At 46.2% G+C, this 24,683-nt stretch overlaps 2 long non-coding RNA genes across 2 annotated transcripts in view; one reads left to right on the forward strand and one right to left on the reverse strand.

The window, feature by feature from the left end:
• LOC135056086 (uncharacterized) overlaps positions 1–24,683 on the reverse strand; it is a 237,576-nt gene that overhangs the window by 56,201 nt on the left and 156,692 nt on the right. The window lies entirely within an intron of this gene.
• LOC135056082 (uncharacterized) overlaps positions 22,602–24,683 on the forward strand; it is a 32,043-nt gene continuing 29,961 nt past the window's right edge. Inside the window, exon 1 of the long non-coding RNA XR_010243889.1 lies at positions 22,602–23,130. This is a non-coding gene — a long non-coding RNA (uncharacterized LOC135056082). The remainder of the gene's footprint in view (positions 23,131–24,683) is intronic.

The following is a 24,683-nucleotide window of genomic DNA, read 5'->3' on the forward strand; positions in this document are numbered from 1 at the left end:
GGATCGCACAGCGGCTACAAAATAATTTTGTGCAGTTTCAGAGTAGCTTCAGACCTACTTAGCGCTTGCGATCACTTCAGACTGTTCAGTTCCTGTTTTGACATCACGAACACGCCCTGCGTTCTCCCAGCCACACCTGCATTTTTCCTAGCACGCCTGCATTTTTTCGAACACTTCCTGAAAACGGTCAGTTAACACCCAGAAACGCCCTCTTTCTGTCAATCACTCTGCGGCCAGACCTTGTGTGAAACTACATCGTTCGTTGTAATAGTACGATGCGCGTGCGCATTTTGCCGCATGCGTGTGCACATTGCGCTTTATACGCATGCACAGAAGTGCCTTTTTTTTTGCCTGATCGCTGCGCAGTGAACGAAAACAGCTAACGATCAACTCGGAATGACCCCCTTAATGCACTACGTAAGAGTAATTAGGTTCTGATTTTCTTTATTCCCTTTATGTTTATTGAGACTGCTAGTAACCTGTATATCTTTTCTAAAACTCCTTATATTTTTTGTTATCTTTTTAACCTTGTAAACCCGAAGATATTTATTGATTATAATAAAAATATAATTAGTTCTCACTGCCGTGTTCTTGAACAACAAGTCAAGCGAACTCCCATGTTACCTATTTTTTCATGAGATATTGAGATTGGTGGTTACAGGTAAAGCTAAAGCCGCCTACAACGTCCGGAATATGTTGAAAAGTCTTTGCTGGTTGCAGCGAAGATTCGCACGGTGCTGGCGCAACTCTCGGAATGGTGTATCCGGAGAGTGGGGTGGCCGGGGTCCATGACAAGTGGTGTGTATGTATATTAATATATATATATATATATACACTGCTCAAAAAAATAAAGGGAACACTTAAACACAATGTAACTCCTAGTCAATCACACTTCTGTGAAATCAAATCAAGTTACATTGTGTTTATGAAGCAACACTGATTGACAATCAATTTCACATGCTGTTGTGCAAATGGAATAGACAACAGGTGGAAATTATAAGCAATTAGCAAGACACCCCCAATAAAGGAATTGTTCTGCAGGTGGTGACCACAGACCACTTCTCAGCTCCTATGCTTTCTGGCTGATGTTTTGGTCACTTTTGAAAGCTGGCGGTGCTTTCACTCTAGTGGTAGCATGAGACGGAATCTACAACCCGCACAAGTGGCTCAGGTAGTGCAGCTCATCCAGGATGGCACATCAATGCGAGCTGTGGCAAGAAGGTTTGCTGTGTCTGTCAGCGTAGTGTCCAGAGCATGGAGACGCTACCAGGAGACAGGCCAGTACATCAGGAGACGTGGAGGAGGCCGTAGGAGGGCAACAACCCAGCAGCAGGACCGCTACCTCCGACTTTGTGCAAGCAGGAACAGGCGGAGCACTGCCAGAGCCCTGCAAAATGACCTCCAGCAAGCCACAAATGTGCATGTGTCTACTCAAACGATCAGAAACAGACTCCATGAGGGTGGTATGAGGGCCCGACGTCCACAGGTGGGGGTTGTGCTTACAGCCCAACACCGTGCAGGACGTTTTGGCATTTGCCAGAGAACACCAAGATTGGCAAATTCGCCACTGGCGCCCTGTGCTCTTCACAGATGAAAGCAGGTTCTCACTGAGCACATGTGACAGACGTGACAGTGTCTGGAGAAGCCAAGGAGAACGTTCTGCTGCCTGCAACATCCTCCAGCATGACCGGTTTGGCAGTGTGTCAGTAATGGTGTAGGGTGGCATTTCTTTGGGGGGCCGCACAGCCCTCCATGTGCTCGCCAGAGGTAGCCTGACTGCCATTAGGTACCGAGATGATATCCTCAGACCCCTTGTGAGACCATATGCTGGTGCGGTTGGCCCTGGGTTCCTCCTAATTAAAGACAATGCTAGGCCTCATGTGGCTGGAGTGTGTCAGCAGTTCCTGCAAGACGAAGGCATTGATGCTATGGACTGGCCCGCCCGTTCCCCAGACCTGAATCCAATTGAGCACATCTGGGACATCATGTCTCGCTCCATACATCAACGCCACGTTGCACCACAGACTGTCCAGGAGTTGGCGGATGCTTTAGTCCAGGTCTGGGAGGAGATCCCTCAGGAGACCATCCGCCACCTCATCAGGAGCATGCCCAGGCGTTGTAGGGAGGTCATACAGGCACGTGGAGGCCACACACACTACTGAGCCTCATAAGGACATTACATCAAAGTTGGATCAGCCTGTAGTGTGTTTTTCCACTTTAATTTTGAGTGTGACTCCAAATCCAGATCTCCATGGGTTAATAAATTTGATTTCCATTGATAATTTTTGTGTGATTTTGTTGTCAGCACATTCAACTATGTAAAGAACAAAGTATTTAATAAGAATATTTCATTCATTCAGATCTAGGATGTGTTGTTTAAGTGTTCCCTTTATTTTTTTGAGCAGTATATATAAAAAGAAATAATAAGAATTTACTTACCGATAATTCTATTTCTCATAGTCCGTAGTGGATGCTGGGGACTCCGTAAGGACCATGGGGAATAGCGGCTCCGCAGGAGACTGGGCACATCTAAAGAAAGCTTTAGGACTAACTGGTGTGCACTGGCTCCTTCCCCTATGACCCTCCTCCAAGCCTCAGTTAGGATACTGTGCCCGGACGAGCGTACACAATAAGGAAGGATTTTGAATCCCGGGTAAGACTCATACCAGCCACACCAATCACACCGTATAACTTGTGATCTGAACCCAGTTAACAGTATGATAACAGAGGAGCCTCTGAAAAGATGGCTCCCAACAATAATAACCCGATTTTTGTAACAATAACTATGTACAAGTATTGCAGACAATCCGCACTTGGGATGGGCACCCAGCATCCACTACGGACTATGAGAAATAGAATTATCGGTAAGTAAATTCTTATTTTCTCTAACGTCCTAAGTGGATGCTGGGGACTCCGTAAGGACCATGGGGATTATACCAAAGCTCCCAAACGGGCGGGAGAGTGCGGATGACTCTGCAGCACCGAATGAGAGAACTCCAGGTCCTCCTCAGCCAGGGTATCAAATTTGTAGAATTTAGCAAACGTGTTTGCCCCTGACCAAGTAGCTGCTCGGCAAAGTTGTAAAGCCGAGACCCCTCGGGCAGCCGGCCAAGATGAGCCCACTTTCCTTGTGGAACGGGCTTTTACAGATTTTAGCTGTGGCAGGCCTGCCACAGAATGTGCAAGCTGAATTGTACTACAAATCCAACGAGCAATAGTCTGCTTAGAAGCAGGAGCACCCAGCTTGTTGGGTGCATACAGGATAAACAGCGAGTCAGATTTCCTGACTCCAGCCGTCCTGGAAATATTTTCAGGGCCCTGACAACATCCAGCAACTTGGATTCCTCCAAGTCCCTAGTAGCCGCAGGCACCACAATAGGTTGGTTCAGGTGAAAACGCTGGAACCACCTTAGGGAGAAACTGAGGACGAGTCCTCAATTCCGCCCTGTCCGAATGGAACATCAGATAAGGGCTTTTACAGGATAAAGCCGCCAATTCTGACACGCGCCTGGCCCAGGCCAGGGCCAACAGCATGACCACTTTCCATGTGAGATATTTTAACTCCACAGATTTAAGTGGTTCAAACCAATGTGACTTTTGGAACCCAAACTACATTGAGATCCCAAATTTCCACTGGAGGCACAAAAGGAGGCTGTATATGCAGTACCCCTTTTACAAACGTCTAAACTTCAGGGACTGAAGCTAGTTCTTTTTTGGAAGAAAATTGACAGGGCCGAAATCTGAACCTTAATGGACCCCAATTTCAGGCCCATAGACACTCCTGTTTGCAGGAAATGTAGGAATCGACCCAGTTGAATTTCCTCCGTCGGGCCTTACTGGCCTCGCACTACGCAACATATTTTCGCCAATTGCGGTGATAATGTTTTTGCGGTTACATCCTTCCTGGCTTTAGATCAGGATATGGATGACTTCATCCGGAATGCCTTTTTTCCTTCAGGATCCGGTGTTCAACCGGCATGCCGTCAAACGCAGCCGCGGTAAGTCTTGGAACAGACAGGGTCCTTGCTGGAGCAGGTCCCTTCTTAGAGGTAGAGGCCACGGATCCTCCGTGAGCATCTCTTGAAGTTCCGGTTACCAAGTCCTTCTTGGCCAATCCGGAGCCACGAATATAGTGCTTTCTCCTCTCCATCTTATCAATCTCAGTACCTTGAGTATGAGAGGCAGAGGAGGGAACACATACACTGACTGGTACACCCACGGTGTTACCAGAGCGTCTACAACTATTGCCTGAGGGTCTCTTGACTTGGCGCAATACCTGTCGAGTTTTTTAATCATGTGGACGACTTCTGGGTGAAGTCCCCACTCTCCCGGGTGGAGGTCGTGCTGAGGAAGTCTGCTTCCCAGTTGTCCACTCCCGGAATGAATACTGTTGACAGTGCTATCACATGATTTTCCGCCCAGCGAAGAATCCTTGCAGCTTCTGCCATTGCCCTCCTGCTTCTTGTGCCACCCTGTCTGTTTACGTGGGTGACTGCCATGATGTTGTCCGACTGGATCAACACCGGCTGACCTTGAAGCAGAGGTCTCGCTAAGCTTAGAGCATTGTAAATGGCCCTTAGCTTCAGGATATTTATGTGAAGTGATGTATCCAGGCTTGACCCTAAGCCCTGGATATTCCTTCCCTGTGTGACTGCTCCCCAGCCTCGCAGGCTGGCATCCGTGGTCATCAGGACCCAGTCCTGAATGCCGAATCTGCGGCCCTCTAGAAGATGAGCACTCTGCAACCACCACAGGATGGATACCCTTGTCCTTGGTGACAGGGTTATCCGCTGATGCATCTGAAAATGCGACCCGGACCATTTGTCCAGTAGGTTCCACTGGAAAGTTCTTGCGTGGAATCTAACGAATGGGATTGCTTCGTAGGAAGCCACCATTTTTACCCAGAACCCTTGTGCATTGATGCACTGAGACTTGGTTCGGTTTTAGGAGGTTCCTGATGTCAAAGTCAGAAAAATATCACGATGCACACTGCCATATTTGCACCTCATACAGGTCCGCGCTGCGCATGCGTGCGCTCTCCCGTGCGTGCGCATACTCGCTGTTGCGGGCACCCGCGGGCGCGCAGTATGTGCATTTACGGTAGAGTTTATGTGTTCGTAGCGTGCGACTCAATCGCTACATATTTTCACTATATAATGTATTTTGTAGATTATGGTCCCTTTGATAGAATCTGAAAGTTTAGTTAATGTAGCATGTTCATGGACAGAGAAATCCCTCTTTGTTTGATACGAAGGGTCAGACAGGAGTAATACAGTGGTGTTTAGTATCCATCGGAAGAGTATTTAATTAGCAATATTCCGGTGTTGGTTTGAAGCGGATTAATCGCTCGTGCGAATAGTTATGGACATAAGAAGTTTATGTCCATTTACTATTATTTGCACTTACTTATCCATGCGGCGGGAAACCTAGTTTCCCACCCACCTGAGCAGTTGGAAATCGTCACAGCCCACCTGTATGAATCAACCTATGACCTTTTGTTATAATGCGAGGAGGAATTCCTGTGTCCAATGAACAATGAGATTGTAGGGACCATTGAATTGTATTGTGTGTGGGGCATAAATAGACAAGCCGATCACATCCAGCTCACTCTTCAACGGTTCTCATTGCTGAAAATCGGGAGCTGGATGTCCAGAGGCGCATGCGATCGTTCCCCTTGTGCGTAAGTTTTCTCCACAATCATATTGTCTTTCTTGTTATTATGGGCCATATCTCTCTCTCTCTCTCTCTTCTCTTTCTCTCGTATTCTCTTAAACGTAATAGTATTGTATTGTATTTCCTGTGTAGTTACCTGGTTAGTTAGTCTATGTTATATTGTAGTGTGTGACTTGTATTGTATTATTCTTTTTGCAAGTATAACATTCATATAAGGCGTTAGACCCTAAGCCTGGTAGTTGTGTATTTATTATAGTGTTAAGTATTCACAGAGCGTCGGTGACGCTCAAACAGCTTTTAAGTTAATAAGGTTACACTGTGTTGCATCTACACCCTATCTCTACACTAAGGTTTTACAGCATATTACATTGTTTATGGTTTAGATTTAAAGGTTTAACATTGTGAGCGTCTGCGCCGCTGGTGATCTCCTCGTGGTCCCGAGCGTCCGCTACGCTATAGCGAACCATTATGTTAGTCGGCAGCCAATAGCGTGCCTGCCTGTGATCTCTTGGCCGTGAGCGAACGTGACGCTTGAGCGTCTCGACCTCGGCTAAGCGATCGCTACGCAACGTGCGTACCCTTACGGTACTCCATACGTAAACAGCGTACAGTGTTCTTAGGCCTCTTAAAGGGTTTTAAATAAGATAAATATTTAGCTTTATCAATTGGCGGCTCGTCCTGTCCTTCACATATCTCTGCTAGGTAATCTCAGCAGACATTATCCATCAGCAAAGGGCGGGAGATCATATTCTTCGCAGTGCTGACGGGATAAGCGTCTGCTTCGCTTAGTAAAGGGTGCTGAAGGAATCCGGAACCGGAGGTAAGAACAAAACGCTAGTGTCTTTTAAAACTGTTTATTTCTGTCTTGCGTACACACGCACATATCTGCATTTCTTTTTTATTCGTGTATTTTCATATCACTCTCCTGTTTGCCATTTTATAATTGATAAAACGTGCTAAGAGAGATTTGTCGCTATTTCATAGTATAAAGTGTAAAAGTAATGCGTTAAGGGATAAAGTGTAAAGCACACACACAGCTCTACCTAAAGAGACAAGGAGAGATTGGTGTGGGGTTCAGTAGAGGATCGAGGATCATCTACATTGATAAACGTGTTAGTTGTGTTACGGTGGACATTGGTTTTGTGTACACGTGTCTCTAACAAAGGGCTGAGACTCGCGTACGCAAAGGCCGACGCACGCAGCGTAAATTACGCAACGGAGCGTCTGAGTACGCCCACGTAACTCAAGTCACACGATAGTGTTGATTTTCAACAGGCGATAAATAGCGCAACAGGCGATAAATAGCGCAACAGGCGATAAATAGCGCAAATCTATTTTAAATCCGAAATTTAAATTAACAGATCCTTCTCCAAATTTACAACACATCTGGTCTAAAGAAAAATTTCTGCGCAGAAATAGAAATAGAAACAAAAGTGTACATGTGATGAGTGAGTGTTTTTAAGTTTTACAATTTTGGGGATTGAACCACAGAAATCACCGAGTTCTCGTGAAATTACATACGTGTAAGTGACATGCACGGTGGCTAGGGAGGCATCCCTTGTTAAACATATATAAAGAGCATTAGAGTGTAGCAGACCAGGAGGTCATACTGTAACAGACCAGGAGGTCAGACCAGGAGGTCGCATAACAGACCAGGAGGTCCAGGTACAGCAGACAAGGAAGTCCGCTATAGAGTCAAGTAGCCCAACACCAAAAAGGGTTGGAGCGTAACCCATATAGGCCATAAAGCTCAGGCTGAAGGAATTCGCAGCTGCTGAATGTCGATTCCACTGGTCGCTCCATACATAAGATTAGTTGCTTATGTACTGAACGATTGTACCGCACGTAATTGTGTGCATTAGTTAGTCTGACCAGTACCATTTGTGTACGAACCCGGTCATAAACACTATTTGTACATTCTGACGTGATTTGTGTAATTTTTTATTTTTAAAAGGGAAGTTCTCTGGTCACTCAGGAATTATCCAACAACCCCACAGTTACTGGAAAGGGTTAATGCTCTGCGGATCACACCCACATGTTCCAGTAAACGAAGGTTCATAGGGGCCCTGGGTCGAGTACGCCAGCACTATATCAGTGTGAGGGCGTATTGGTCGGCGTGGGCGAGTGAGTGGGGTGCTCGGTAAACCACCACCGTCAACCTATCGTGAATATTTTGTTTTTTTGTAAGGGTTCGCTGCAAGCAACACCTGCAAATTATGGGGGCCAGTTGTTCAGGAAGGGGGCGATCAACCTCGGTTCGGGTTGATTCTATAAACCGACCAATCGGGTCGGCAAGGTACGTAATGTGTGAAAAATACGGCTCACACACAGAAGTTTTATGTGATGAATGGGAGAGAATGACAATGCATGACGGGGAGAAATTCCCAAGAGTAGGTAACTTCAGCCCAGATGTGTTACTGAATCTAAGGAGAAGGATAAGTCTCATTAAATCAGCAAAGAGGCGAGTTAAACATTTTGATTGTTTACAGTTATGGCAACAGGAAAGTGAATTGCAAAGAGAGTTAACTGACATATCTGACTCTTATCTTGGGAGGAGAGACATGGCAATGGAGAGAATTATGGTTGCGGAGAAAGGCACAATGTTGAACAATAAAAACGCACTTAGCAACTGTAGTATAGATGATAAGAATAAGTGTAATAAACATAACAATGATAATTGTAATGCTGTTAAATGTACAACTATTAACCCGTGCAAGTTGCACCCCATGTCAAACTTCCCTCAGGAATACGAGCAAGAAAGTGAACCCAGCCCGATGTCGGCACCTCTTCCAGCAGCCATCACACAAGACATCCAGGTGGACGCGACCAAATCGGTAAAGGCAATAATCAAACCCCCTAACGGAGGGTCGGGTGAGGTCGTGTCCACAGGTACGTACAATGTTTTATATCACGCACAAACAAATGTACCCCATATTGTAAGACCAAAACAAGGTGATGTAATTGAGTTTAGTCCTGTCAGGGTGATCACAGTCCCCGATGGGAAGACTGACGATCAGGGAATCCTTCCCGTCAAGGACAGTGCAATGCGCTGTCCCTGGTCCCGGATGGAATTGAGATCAATTATGTCTGAATTTCCTGATCCCAGGAAAAATCTAGTAGCATGTCAAAGGTTTGTTAAAGAACTAGGAAACTCCACAGAACCCACCAACAAAGAGTGGCGGACAGTGCTGAGGGCATGTTTGCCCTCCAGTGTTGACCCTGCGAAATTTATTGCTGATTGTAAATTAGACACAGAGGTACCTTGTACGGAGGAACACAATCAGGAATGTATTAAGCAGATCAACCGACAGTTAGAAGTATATTTCCCAGCCATTGTCGAGTGGAACAAAATCTTCTCCATAAGACAAAACAAAGGGGAAAGTACTTCTAATTATTTCCACCAGGCATTGCAGGACATGACTAGGTATACGGGTATAGAAAACATCGAAACAAGTGCACCGCACAGAGAAGTAGCAGTATCTGTGCTAATGGATGGTTTAAAGGAAGTGTTGAGAGCAAAGATACAGATCACCAATCCATACTGGAGAGATAAATCAGTAACTGCATTAAGGGACTCTGCTGTTGGGCATCAGCAAACCAGCATCAAGCACAGGGAAACAAAGAAGCCTCAGATCCCTGTGGTTAAGCCAAAGGTGACAAGGTGTTATAACTGCCAGAAGGAAGGTCATTTTGCAAGAGATTGTAGATCAGGAAGTAGACAAAATTCACATAAACCCCCTAGACAAAGATATGAGCAGGGTTATGACACACCAAATTATAAACAGGGATCATATAGGAAGAATTTTGAGCCACACCCATAATGTGCAATCAGGAAAGGTGATCATTAGGACTGATGGTAAGCCTGAGGTAACAATTAATAAATTGGGAGGTCATTCCCTGAAGACACAGGAATGACCGGGTGAAACGTTGTAAATGTATCTGTGAAATGTTTCTTTTTCTCTCCCCATCTCTGCTAACAATGTTTAAAAAAAAAAAAAAAATGTGTATGTTTGAAAAAAAATGTTTTTTGTTGTTGTTTATTGATGTGTTATGTTATATATATATATATATATATATATATATATATATACACATACATATGTGAACGGTTCTCTCTCTCTTGTTGTTGTTTTTTTTTTTTTCTCTCCCTCTTCTCACTCATGTTTTTATGTTTTAAAGATGGTATGTCACACCTCAGTTAGGTAAATGGTAATGCAAGATTTTTTGCTCCTTACAAAAAGATCGCTGGTTTGGAAGAAATATTGCATCACCGGAATGTTCGTTTGGAAGACTGAGAGACAGCACCTTTGAGATGACAGCAGAACAAGAAGAACAACAAGACTAGAGAACTTAATTATCGTAACAAGTTTCTCTCCCCCTCAAACTGTTTTCCTGTACCCCCATTACAAATTTCTTCTTTTCTCCTCCTGTAAGATGGACTTGCCCCAAGAGACTGTGATATGGATTTTCCTGTTGACCATGATGTTGACCAGAGCAGTCTGTTCCGGCGAGAGTACCAGTGAGGTCGAGAAAGGATCCAGAAAGGTTCCGATGACTGAGACAGAGGTGTAAATTTCCAATAGCAACACAACCTCCAAGCAAAAGGCGAGTACCGGAAACGATCTAGCAGCCATGTTATTTGTAAACATTGTGAAGGATTGTTAGCTGAAGAAAACTGTATCTGTAGGCTCTGTGACAATGTAGTTGAGGATGGGTGCATCAAGAAATGCCAATCCAGTTTTAATATCCACATGGACCGGCATCCCTTGAGTGACTATCACTCCTTAGTGGGTAGTGTGCTAGATCAGACAGATTGTTGGGTGTGCTCTCAGGTACCTCAAGGTCATAGCAAATCAGGACTAGTACGATTTCCTTTAACGATAGGGGAGGTACTTGAGCTAAGTGGTGGGAGGCCGGTGGACAGGAGGTTTAATATCTCCAGTCCTCCTAGTTTGAAGCTCCACCAATATCATGTGGATAGATCCCTCATATGTTTTAACATTTCCAATCCCCGAAAGCCGTGAAATTGGGAAGTGTCATGGAGTAACCAAACCATGACCTTTTCATATAGAGCAGATAGAATGCCGACAGATACAGAACTTATACGCCACATAGCCAGTAGAGGAAAATCTTTCCGATATAGGTATACCCTAGGAAATAGGATTACGAGAGTTGGAGAGGTATCACCAGGATACTGTGCACATATCGTACAAGCTGATACGTGTACTAGACAGATGGGAGAATTAGGGTTAGGAGATTTCACATGGAAGATGTGTAATATGGTTATGTCCTACTCCGTCCCATATGTTCTCCCCGATGATGCATATTTCATATGCGGGAGGAAAGCGTATAAGTGGCTTGCCCCAAACTCTGAAGGATTGTGTTATATTGGAAAAGTATTGCCTGAAGTAATGACTGTATCACATGCCAAAATGAAAGATATACACCGTGTTGCCCAAGCTCCTTATACTCACACCCATTACGAGCACGTAGTTAAACGGCACCTGATAGAAAGAACAGAGCATCCGGCCTCTGACATGATCCATGAATCCACCGGGATTCAGTTTCTAATCGCGTTAGACATCACTCGCACCGCCAGAGGAGTGTTGAATTATAAATACATATCTGCGCTCGCAAATTTGTTAGACAATATCACAGAAATGTATGATGACACGTTTAGGTATACTGGAAGAGAACTTCAAGCTTATAAAACAGAACTGGTTCAGCATAGAATGATTCTCAATTATCTCACGGCAGTGACAGGTGGATATTGTGTCACACTGGCAACGCAGTACGGCGTGAAATGTTGCACAAATATTACAAATAGTACCGAGGACCCGGTCGAGGTCATAGACCAAAAGATGGACGATATTCTCCAACTGAAGTGGGAATTTCGCAGGAGACACAATCTCACTCTTGCTGCTGTAGGTAATGAGCTGACTGGTTGGGTGTCATGGTTGAACCCGCGAAATTGGTTCTCCGGTTTAGGAGAATGGGCTCAAGGAGTCATAATGGATGTTGGGAAGTTTCTCCTATGTATCTTAGGTGTTATCATAACGGTTGGCTTGATATTTAGATGCGGTCAGGCTTTAACGAAGTGTAAACGAAGTACCAGGGTGATGAGTTTAAGGAGTGAGGAAATTGTAATTCCAATGGATTTGATTTATGACCCAAATGTAGAAACAATGATGTGATGAAAATGCGATTTCTACGGTCCGTTTCTTTCACCTGTTTTTCCGTTTTCTCCAAGGTAAAAAGACCCACTTGGACGAGGAATTTGATGATCCTGTATACAGACAACTGATGGATTAAAGAAGAAGTTTTGACAACCTTATACACAGATATTTGATGAACTTTGCCATAGACCCCCAGTTTCCCTAGAAATTTTAAAATTACGCTAGCCCAACACTTTTGTAAGTCTATGGACATTGACAAAGCTTTTTGCCCACACGCCTTTTGGCAAAAGCACAAAGAAGACTGCATTCAACAGACACCGAACAAGACTTCAACCGACAAATGTTCATTTACCTGACATAGAATACCACTGCATTTACCGTAATTATGTCTTTTCTTCATCTCTACAACCTTCAGGTAATTACACACATAGTCGATAGGGAATCCAGGCACAGATATCAGCAATCACATATTCCCCCATTCATGTATCATCAACTAAAATGTGCTCCCCATTTTGTTACAACCACAGCCGAAAAGAGCTCGGTAAAGTTTGACAGCCCATCCACAGACCCGTACCACGGGATAAGAAGGAATTCAAATGTATACTTCGCAATACCTCGAAGCTTGATTTAAAACACGTACGGCACGATGATACATGACCCCCAAACACGGATTCATACACACATGCTTCTGCTATCTCACTAGGTCATACCCTTTTCCTACCTTCTCCTCTCCTCCCCTACCCAACCATGTAAATGTATTAACCCCTGACATATATTTTTCTCGTTTTGAAATGTTTTAGGAAGTGGCAGTTATTGTTGACTGCCAAAGGGTGGACTGTCAAAGTCAGAAAAATATCACGATGCACACTGCCATATTTGCACCTCATACAGGTCCGCGCTGCGCATGCGTGCGCTCTCCCGTGCGTGCGCATACTCGCTGTTGCGGGCACCCGCGGGCGCGCAGTATGTGCATTTACGGTAGAGTTTATGTGTTCGTAGCGTGCGACTCAATCGTTACATATTTTCACTATATAATGTATTTTGTAGATTATGGTCCCTTTGATAGAATCTGAAAGTTTAGTTAATGTAGCATGTTCATGGACAGAGAAATCCCTCTTTGTTTGATACGAAGGGTCAGACAGGAGTAATACAGTGGTGTTTAGTATCCATCGGAAGAGTATTTAATTAGCAATATTCCGGTGTTGGTTTGAAGCGGATTAATCGCTCGTGCGAATAGTTATGGACATAAGAAGTTTATGTCCATTTACTATTATTTGCACTTACTTATCCATGCGGCGGGAAACCTAGTTTCCCACCCACCTGAGCAGTTGGAAATCGTCACAGCCCACCTGTATGAATCAACCTATGACCTTTTGTTATAATGCGAGGAGGAATTCCTGTGTCCAATGAACAATGAGATTGTAGGGACCATTGAATTGTATTGTGTGTGGGGCATAAATAGACAAGCCGATCACATCCAGCTCACTCTTCAACGGTTCTCATTGCTGAAAATCGGGAGCTGGATGTCCAGAGGCGCATGCGATCGTTCCCCTTGTGCGTAAGTTTTCTCCACAATCATATTGTCTTTCTTGTTATTATGGGCCATATCTCTCTCTCTCTCTCTTCTCTTTCTCTCGTATTCTCTTAAACGTAATAGTATTGTATTGTATTTCCTGTGTAGTTACCTGGTTAGTTAGTCTATGTTATATTGTAGTGTGTGACTTGTATTGTATTATTCTTTTTGCAAGTATAACATTCATATAAGGCGTTAGACCCTAAGCCCGGTAGTTGTGTATTTATTATAGTGTTAAGTATTCACAGAGCGTCGGTGACGCTCAAACAGCTTTTAAGTTAATAAGGTTACACTGTGTTGCATCTACACCCTATCTCTACACTAAGGTTTTACAGCATATTACATTGTTTATGGTTTAGATTTAAAGGTTTAACATTGTGAGCGTCTGCGCCGCTGGTGATCTCCTCGTGGTCCCGAGCGTCCGCTACGCTATAGCGAACCATTATGTTAGTCGGCAGCCAATAGCGTGCCTGCCTGTGATCTCTTGGCCGTGAGCGAACGTGACGCTTGAGCGTCTCGACCTCGGCTAAGCGATCGCTACGCAACGTGCGTACCCTTACGGTACTCCATACGTAAACAGCGTACAGTGTTCTTAGGCCTCTTAAAGGGTTTTAAATAAGATAAATATTTAGCTTTATCACTGACTAGCTGGCTTTCTCTTCTGGGAGAAACACCTTTTTTCTGGACTGTGTCCAGGAACATCCCTAGGAAACAGAAGACAAGTCGTCGGAACCAGCTGCGATTTTCGAATATTGAGAATCCAATCGTGCTGCCGCCACACTACCTGAGATAGTGCTACACCGACCTCCAACTGTTCCCTGGATCTTACCCTTATCAGGGAATCGTCCAAGTAAGGGATAACTAAAATTCCCTTCCTTCGAAGGGATATCATTTCGGCCATTACCTTGGTAAAGACCCGGGGTGCCGTGGACCATCCCTACGGCAGCGTCTGAACTGACAGTGACAGTTCTGTACCATAACCTGAGGTACCCTTGGTGAGAAGGGTAAATTTTGACATGAAGGTAAGCATCCTTGATGTCCCGAGACATCATGTAGTCCCCTTCTTCCAGGTTCGCAATCACTGCTCTGAGTGACTCAATCTTGAATTTGAACCTCTGTATGTAAGTGTTCAAAGATTTTAGATTTTAGATTTAGAATCGGTCTCACCGAGCCGTCTGGCTTCGGTACCACAATAGTGTGGAATAATACCCCGTTCCCTGTTGCAGGAGGGGTACCTTGATTATCACCTGCTGGGAATACAGCTTGTGAATGGCTTCCAAAACTGCCTCCCTGTCAGAGGGAGACGTCGGTAAAGCCGACTTTTGGAAACGGCGAGGGGGAGACGTCTCGAATTCCAATATGTACCCCTGAGATATTACCTGAAGGATCCAGGGGTCTACTTGCGAGTGAGCCCACTGCGCACTGAAATTCATTGAGAACGGGCCCCCACCGTGCCTGAGCTTGTAAAGCCCTAGCGTCATACTGAGGGCTTGGCAGAGGCGGGAAAGGGTTTCTGTTCCTGGGAACTGGCTGATCTCTGCAGCCTTTTTCCTCTCCCTCTGTCACGAGCAGAAAAGAGGAACCTTTTGTCCGCTTGCCAACAAAGGACTGCGCCTGATAATACGGCGTCTTATTTTGAGAGGCGACCTGGGGTACAAACGTGGATTTCCCAGCTGTTGCCGTGGCCACCAGGTCTAAAAGACCGACCCCAAATGTCCCCTTTCAAAGGCAATACTTCCAAATGCCGTTTGGAATCCGCATCACCTGACCATTTTACTGGTAGAATTGGACAACGCACTTATACTTGATGCCAGTCGGCAATTATTCCGCTGTGCATCATGCATATATAGAAATGCATCTTTTAAATGCTCTATAGGCAATAATATACTATCCTAATATTCCTCCAGGCTGAGGCGATAGCTGGTCGCAGTATAACACCAGTATGTGTGTAAATACCTTTTTGGATACCCTCCTGCTTTCTATCAGCAGGATCCTTATGGGCGGCCATCTCATGAGAGGGTAGAGCCCTTGTTCTTACAAGCGTGTGAGCGCCTTATCCCCCCTAGGGGGTGTTTCCCAACGCACCCTAACCTCTGGCGGGAAAGGGTATGCAGCCAATACTTTTTAAGAAATTTTCAATTGTTATCCGGGGGAAACCCACGCATCATCACACACCTCATTTTATTTCTCAGATTCAGGAAAACTACAGGTAGTTTTTCCCTTACCGAACATAATACCCCTTTTTGGTGGTACTCGTATTATCAGAAATGTATAAAAACATTTGCCATTGTCTCAATCATGTAACGTGTGGCCCTACTGGAATTCACGGTTGTCTCTTCACCGTCGACACAGGAGTCAGTATCCGTGTCGGCGTCTGTATCTGCCATCTGAGGTAACGGCTGCTTTAGAGCCCCTGACGGCCTATGAGACGTCTGGACAGGCACAAGCTGAGTAGCCGGCTGTCTCATGTCAACCACTGTTTTTTTATATAGAGCTGACACTGTCACGTAATTTTCAACAGTACATCCACTCAGGTGTCGACCCCCTAGGGGGTGACATCACTGTTACAGACACTCTGCTCCGTCTCCACATCATTTTTCTCCTCATACATGTCGACACAAACGTACCGACACACAGCACACACACAGGGAATGCTCTGATAGAGGACAGGACCCCACTAGCCCTTTGGGGAGACAGAGGGAGAGTATGCCAGCACACACCAGAGCGCTATATATATACAGGGATAACCTTATATAAGTGTTTTTCCCCTTATAGCTGCTGTATGTTTTAATACTGCGCCTAAATAGTGCCCCCCTCTCTTTTTTTAACCCTTTCTGTAGTGCAGGGAAGAGCCAGGGAGCTTCCCTCCAACTGAGCTGTGAGGGAAAATGGCGCCAGTGTGCTGAGGAGATAGGCTCCGCCCCCTTTTCCGCGGCCTTATCTCCCAGTTTTTTGTATATTCTGGCAGGGGTTAAATGCATCCATATAGCCCAGGAGCTATATGTGATGCATTTTTTGCCATGTAAGGTATTTCTGTCATGTTTTATTGCGTCTCAGGGCGCCCCCCCCAGCGCCCTGCACCCTCAGTGACCGGAGTGTGAAGTGTGCTGAGAGCAATGGCGCACAGCTGCAGTGATGTGCGCTACCTTATTTGAAGACAGGAACGTCTTCTGCCGCCGCTTTCTCCGGACCTCTTCGCTCTTCTAGCTCTGTAAGGGGGCCGGCGGCGCGGCTCCGGGACCCATCCAGGCTGAACCTGTGATCGTCCCTCTGGAGCTAATGTCCAGTAGCCAAGAAGCCCAATCCACTCTGCACGCAGGTGAGTTCGCTTCTTCTCCCCTTAGTCCCTCGATGCAGTGAGCCTGTTGCCAGCAGGTCTCACTGAAAATAACAAACCTAAACTAAAACTTTCACTAAGAAGCTCAGGAGAGCCCCTAGTGTGCACCCTTCTCGTCGGGCACAGAAATCTAACTGAGGCTTGGAGGAGGGTCATAGGGGGAGGAGCCAGTGCACACCAGTTAGTCCTAAAGCTTTCTTTAGATGTGCCCAGTCTCCTGCGGAGCCGCTATTCCCCATGGTCCTTACGGAGTCCCCAGCATCCACTTAGGACGTTAGAGAAATAATGGATTCTTTTGGGAGCTATATTGCCTTTAAATTTACTGTATGATGTTTAAAATAATTTAAAAAAACCTTTTCAGGATAATACGGTATTACCTCAATCTCATATAAATATTGTCTTTAAATTGGTCTGAGGAATTACGATCTGGTGATTTCTGCTAAGACTTAGGAAGGATGTATCTCCAACCAGATGATTCTGATGTAGGTTCTAATTAACCAAATCGAAGAAACCCAACACGTTTCATCCGTTAGGACTTCATCAGGGGTTAAAATCAAATTATCTATAACAAAGGATTACCTCTGGTTGTAATTCTCAATGTCACATCCAATAGAACATTCAGTATTCAACTTATATGATATCAAAATGGCTTCACCACAACAATAACATATAGATTGAGGTTAGATGCTGTGATACTCCTTTTTCAATGGATCAGGAACATCCTCACAGGGTGTGGTATGGAAGGTAGATAGTAACTAGGTCAACAGTGTCTAGGTCGACCACTATTGGTCGACAGGGATGCTAGGTCAACAGGGTCTCTAGGTCGACAGGTCAAAAGGTCAACATGAGTTTTTGATGTTTTTTTAGTGTTGTTTCTCCGTACAGTGACTGGGAAACCCAATTAGTGCTCCGTGTCCGCTCGCCATGGTTCGGGCAAGGTGCCTCGCTCCGCTGCTGCTGCGCTCGGCACCGGTTACTATTCCCAATCGTAGTCCGTGAGGATCGTTAAGTATGAAAAAGTTCAAAAAATGAAAAAATATGTGAAAAACTCATGTCGACCTTTTGACCTGTCGACCTAGTTACTGTCGACCAATAGTGGTCGACTTAGTTACCGTCGACCTAGAGACCGGATCCCATATATATATATATATATATATATATATATATATATATATATATATATATATACACACACATCCAATGTCAGCCGGCACTCACACACTGAAATCAACTTGCTCTGGTGCCAGTATAAACAAAAGTAGCAGTCCAGCAGTAACGGCACTCAGAGACAGCAAAAGTGATGAAAAATTTGTATACACATAGTTAACGTTTCGGGGCTACAAACCCCGTCGTCAGAACCAGAAGTACAGACAAACACATAGACACACTTACCCACATAAATAGCCACCCTGAAATGCTGATGCTGCCGTCCACCGCTCCCGCGCAGCGTCCCATTCACAGGTCTGTTTCCGCCACGTCAAATCCGTGCACGGGGCTGTCAGTTGCCTAGGGAACCAAAGAGTGCGTTCCACCCAGGCACTGCACTACGTTCCACGGCCTTCCAATGTGGGGGGACGGATCTGGAAGGGATCTGTGGGGGGCAAGAAGGACAGGTAGCGCCAGCATAAATGAACAGTAAATATACAGCAAATAATACAAAATACAACAATAGACAAACATAAAATTCACGGATAAACATAAAGAGCACGGTCAGCATATATAGGACACAATTACAATATCTAATGTAAGATGAGAACAAGAAAAGACCCATAACCTGTACTACAGGGAAATCTAGACTACAGAAGTGTGTTCTAGTTTATTTTTTCGTTGAGTCCACCAGGACTGGTGGTACCCAATCTCACGATCCAGCGAGCTTCCTTAATCAATAAAGATTTGGCTCTGTCCCCACCTTGTAGTGTGAGAGGGACATGGTCAATCATAAAATATCGGAGTGATTCTAAAGAATGGCCAGCCTGTTTGAAATGTTTTGCAACAGGCTGGTCAACCTGTTTACCCTCAAGAATCAATTTGATTGCCGATCTGTGGGCAGCCATTCTCTCAGAGAATTTACCCACCAAAGGTTTGCCCACCATAGAACAGTCCACAAGGACATACTATAATATAGATAACATAAGTGGTGGAGCATGTTAGGACAAATCTAATGTCATATTTCCTCTTGTGGTTCTCCAAGTACCAGCTTGTGGGGGGGGGCTTGCTGGGACTTGTAGTTCTGCTACAAAAAAAATATTATTTTTTTACACAAAAGGCTATCATCCTCCCACCCACCGCCCACGGATGGGGGGGGGACAGTCTCGGGCTTCACCTCTGGTCCATGGGTGGCTGGAGGGGGGAGACCCCTTGATTTAAGGGGTTCCCACTCCTGCAGGGTACCCCGGCCAGGGGTGACTAGTTGGTGATTTAATGCCAGGGCCGCCGGGACCAATATAAAAGTGTCCCCCGTCTGTGGCATTATCTCTCTGACTACTGGAGCCCGGTGCTGGTGTTAAAAATATGGGGGACCCCTACGTTTTTTGTCCCCTGTATTTTTTGAACCAGGACCAGGCGCAGAGCCCGTTGGTGGTTGTTTAGATATGGGGGAACCCTACACCATTTTTTCCCTGTATTTTTACAACCAGGACCGGCTCAAAGAGCCCGAGGCTGGTTATGCTTAGGAGGGGGGACCCCACGCAATTTTTTTTTTTAACCTATTCCCACCCCTTTCCACTGATAAGCATGCACGGATCTCACTGATCCATGCATGCCTATCAGAATACGGATTAAAAAAGCAGGTCTATTTAAAAACTGCTTTTTTTTACGATTTGTAGTTTTTCACGGCAGTGTTTGGCTTTTGACGGCAGTGATTGAGAATAGGAATGTTTAGTAAATTACCTGGTTGTATAAAATAACAGGCATGTTTGACCGATGGTGTATTCATTCGTATTTTTTTCTCTGCCTTCAAAAAAAACACGAATGCCCTCATCACTGCCGAGATTTCAGTTTAGTAAATTCCCGAGATGACACTTTGAACAAAAAACACAAAATCGGCCAAAATCGGGAGCTTAGTAAATATACCCCCTTGTATAATGGGTGTAAGGTGCAATGAGGGAGATTGCTAGACTCTTCAGGGAGTCGGGGAGATTGCTACTGTTTCAGGGAGTCACCCTGACATAGGGGGTCATTCAGAGTTGATCGCTAGCTGCCGTTGTTCGCAGTGCAGCGATCAGGCTAAAAATCTACATTTCTGCGCATGCGTATGCCCCGCAATGCGCTTGTGCGACGTATGGGTACAAAGCCCTTGTGGTTGTGCACAAGTTCTAGCGAAGTTTTCAGTCGCACTGGCGGACGCAAGAAGATTGACAGGAAGGGGTCGTTTCTGGGTGTCAACTGACCGTTTTCAGGGAGTGTTTGCAAAAACGCAGGCATGTCTGAAAAAACGCAGGCGTGGCTGGGCGTTTGCTGGGCGGGTGTATGACGTCAAATCCAGACTCGAATAGGCTGAAGTGATCGCGAGCGCTTAGTAGGTTCAGAGCTACTCAGAAACTGCACGAACTGTTTTTGCAGAGCTCGGCTGCACATGCGTTCGCACTTCTGCTAAGCTAAAATACACTCCCCAGTGGGCGGCGGCATAGCGTTTGCACGGCTGCTAAAACTAGCCAGCGAGCGATCAACTCGGAATGACCCCCATTCAGAGAGAGTAGGCGAGTCTGCTTTCTAGCCGACCCTCAGTATACGTGTGAGTAAAGAAATAAACACTATACTCAGGGCCCAGATCCCAATTTTCAAAGCTGCAACAAAGCACTGCTAAAGGGTCTCTCCCCCTTTCGTATCCCGTCTCTCATTCTCTCCCCCACCTTTCTGCCCCCAATCTCTATCTCCATTCCCCTTTTCCCTGTCTCTCTCTCCTGCTCATCTCTATCTACCCTACCTGTGTGTCTTCATCCCCGTGTGTTTCCAGCAGAGGCGGAACTACCGCCAGTGCAACCAGTGCGTTGCACTCGGGCCCGCCTATGTCCATGGGCCCAAAGCATGTAATGAGTCAAACTGACTCATTACATGCCGCTGTGTGCTGCGGGCAACCGCTGCCCGCAGCACACAGCCGCTCAGAGAGAGAGGAGAGGACAGCAGCGGTACGGGGGTGAGTAGGAGGAGGAGGGAGGTGGAGGAGGGAGCCGCAGCAGCGCTGTTTCATTGGTTGAGGCGCTGCTGCTGCTGCTGTCCCTCTGCTTCACTATAGGCTGTCTTCCGGAGAACAGCCTATAGTGAAGGACTGGGACAGCAGCAGCAGCAGCGCTTCCACCAATAACAGTGCTGCTGCGGCTCCCTCCTCCACCTCCCTCCTCCTCCTTCTCTCCTGCCCGGGATCACTGCCAGAAGCTGCACCGAGGAGCCTGAGCCAGCGGAGAGGGTAAGTATAATTCTTTCTTTCTTTCTTTCTTTCATTTATTTTTCTTTCTTTCTTCATGGCCAAAAAGGGGGACTGTCTGCCGTAATGTGTAAAGGGGGAATCTGCCTGACGTGATGTGTAAAAAGGGGGAATCTGCCTGCCGTGATGTGTAAAAAGGGGAAGCTATCTGCCGCAATGTGTAAAAAGGGGGAATCTGCCTGCCGTGATGTGTAAAAAGGGGGACGCTGTCTGCCGTAATGTGTAACAAGGGCACGCTGTCTGCTGTAATGTGTAAAAAGGGCACGCTGTCTGCCGTAATGTGTACCAAGGGCACGCTGTCTGCTGTAATGTGTAAAAAGGGCACGCTATCTGCCGTAATGTGTACCAAGGGCACGCTGTCTGCCGTAATGTGTAAAAAGGGCACGCTGTCTGCCGTAATGTGTAACAAGGGCGCGCTGTATGCCGTAATGTGTAACAAGGGCACGCTGTCTGCAGTAATGCGTAACAAGGGCACACTTTCTGCTGTAATGTGTAACAAGGGCACGCTGTCTGTCGTAATGTGTAACAAGGGCACGCTGTGTGCCGTTATGTGTAAAAAGGGCACGCAGTCTGCCGTTATGTGTAAAAAGGGGACGCTGTCTGCTGCTATGTGTAAAAAGGGCATGCTGTCTGCCGTTATGTGTAAAAAGGGGACGCTGTCTGCCGTAATGTGTAAAAAGACAACGCTGTCTGCCATAATGTGTAAAAAGGGGACGCTGTCTGCCGTTATGTGTAAAAAGGGGGACGCTGTCTGCCGTAATGTGTAAAAAGGGGAATCTGTCCGCCGTAAGGTGTAAAAGGGTCTCTACTTGGTGTAGTGGTGCTACTGTGCGGCGTAATTTGAATAATGGAGACTACTGTGTACCGTTTTATGAATTGGTATTATTTTGTGGCCACACCCCTTTCCCACGAAGCCACGCACCCTATGTATTTTTGCGCGCACTGCCCCTGTTTTGCATGCAGGGTGGGGCTCCGATGCCGTTTCTTGCACACAGTGCTAAAATGATTAGTTACGGCACTGTTGCTAGGTATCCATTTCTCCTTCCCTGAGCAGGTCCCCCTCACCAGATCCTCTCCAGGGGTGAGGGGGTAGACTTGGATGGGATTGGGGGGGGGGGGGGGGCAAAGCATTTTGTCGCACCTGGGCCCACCGCTCGCTAGTTCAGCCACTGGTCTCCAGTATAGTGTTGTCTGACCATCCCTTTAGTAAGGAACACATATCATTACACAGGTTATGTGGCTGTTTAAAGCCAGGTTAAATGGAGACTTGAAGTCAGCCAACCACAGACTCTGTGTAATTGATATGTGTCCCTTATTAGAAGGGAGTGGAGGACAGCATAGCTTTAAAAGTCTGTTGTTAAGATTCTATCCAGGACAGGAAGTAATGGACAAAGGCCTAAGTATCTAAGCAACAACTACATGTAAACAAGTCCTGTTTGCCTGACAGCACTGCCACAGTAGGTACAGCAAATACCTTATCCTGTACGTAAGAGAAAATACCTGCAGCAAGAGAAGAACATTCCACCAATATCCAGAAGATCGCCTTTTCTGGATGAATCGCCGCTCGGAATGGAGACATTTCGCAGGCTGCCTGGTTTAGGCTGCGGTGTATGTGGTGTACCTTTGTCTCCTTGTCCGTCTCCAGCTACCCCATTTCATGCATTTACTGATCTGGTCCCAGTGGTCTGCAGGTCAGTGCTGCTGTCTGTGTCCCACCCTCACTTCACAAGACAACAACTTGAAGCACAACTAAAAAGTGGAGAGATTGAGCGCACGCTGGGGTTTTCACACAAGACGGAGGAAGAGGATGGATGGCAAGAGTGGGAACACTTTCCTGCGTTGGTTGGTAATGGTCCTAGAAGTGAGTCAAGACCACGCCTACCTCATCAGAAGACCACTCCTGGCTTCTTTATAGACATTCCACATTTGCAGAGACAGCTGGTTGCAGGTAAGTGAATTAGAGTTCTACCCTACCTACAGCATGATAACTTTGGATTTGTACACAGTACAGCATTACAACAGTACAAGTTACAGAGCCACCGTCAGTCTGTATTTCTGTTTTCATGATATTTGTTGCTGAAATATTAACCTCTTTATCGGACATTGGAGTTAAATAGCAAAGAAAGGGTGAGATTTATCAAATCTTGGAGATAGATAAAGTACCAACCATTCAGCTTCTGTGTACAAAGAACCAGGGCCCATCCTGCCTTTGTAGTGTGTAACTGCTGGGATATGTAGCCCACTCACCTGCCAATAATGCACTCTGCAATGCAGGGTTTATTTATAGGGAGGTAAAGAGCAGCCAAAAGAGGCACAGACACGTGTCCAACCCGAGATGCAGTTAATATGCTGGCAGTCGGGTTCCCAGCGGTCAGGAGACCGACGGTGGAATCCCGACCGCTGACAGTGCTTCCCGTCGGAATGCTGTCTCATTTGGGCTATTCCCACTTGTGGGCGTCCACGACATCCATAGAGTGTGAATAGAACCTGTGGTGAGTGCAGCAAGCCTGCAAGGGGCTCCGTTGCGCTCCCCCCGCCGGCATTCTTGCGGTGGTTGACGTCCTTACTTATTATGGATTGACACAGGCAACAGATGGCTTGACACCTGTTGTCTGGATTTGTGGATAAATAATTCCACACTGAAGAGGTGTCTTTTTTGGTATTTTGCCCAGGCATGACAATGGGCTTTTCCATCCCATGGCCAACAACCAGGGCCGGTGCAAGGTTTCTCGACACCCTAGGCAAAACTTCAGCCTGCTGCCCCCCCCCCCCCCCCCTTCCCCCCCAAAACCACACACCAGTACCTACTATCCATCCCCTCAGGTGAAAGTGTGGATATGGCATCTTACAAGATGCCCCCCAGTAATAAGGCCCCCAGCAGTTAAGCCCAAAGTAGTAATGCCCCCAGTAGTTTAGCCCCCGCAGTTATGCCCCGCAGTAGTAATGCCCTCAGCAGTTTAGCCCCATGTAGTTTGCCCCCACTAGTTTATCCCCTGTAGTTATGCCCCCTGTAGTAATGCTACCTGTAGTTTAACCCCTGTAGCTATGCCCCCCTGTAGTAATGCCCCCAGCAGTTTAACCCCTGTAGTTATGCCCCCCGCAGTAATGTGCTCCAGTAGTAATGCCCCCAGTAGTAATGTCCCCAGTAGTTTAACCCCTGTAGTTATGCCCCCAGTAGTAATGCCCCCCTGTAGTAATTTCCCCAGCACTTTAACCCCTGTAGTTATGCCCCCAGCAGTAATGTGCCCCAGTAGTAATGCCCCCCTGTAGTAATGCCCCCAGTAATAATGCCCCCCTGTAGTAATGCACCAGGAGTTTGCCCTCAGCAGCTTGCCCTCTTGTAGCTAGCCCCCCAGTAGCTTGCCCCCAGTAGATAAACACACATAAAAAAAACCACAAAAAAAACACAATACTTACCGAGCCCCGCTCCCGCGTCCGGACACTGCTGTCCTCTCGGCATCTCTCATAGCGCGCACTCACTGAGCCGGAAGCCAGAGCTCA

Source organism: Pseudophryne corroboree, chromosome 1 (assembly GCF_028390025.1).
Source record: "Pseudophryne corroboree isolate aPseCor3 chromosome 1, aPseCor3.hap2, whole genome shotgun sequence".
Classification (NCBI taxonomy): Eukaryota; Metazoa; Chordata; class Amphibia; order Anura; family Myobatrachidae; genus Pseudophryne; species Pseudophryne corroboree.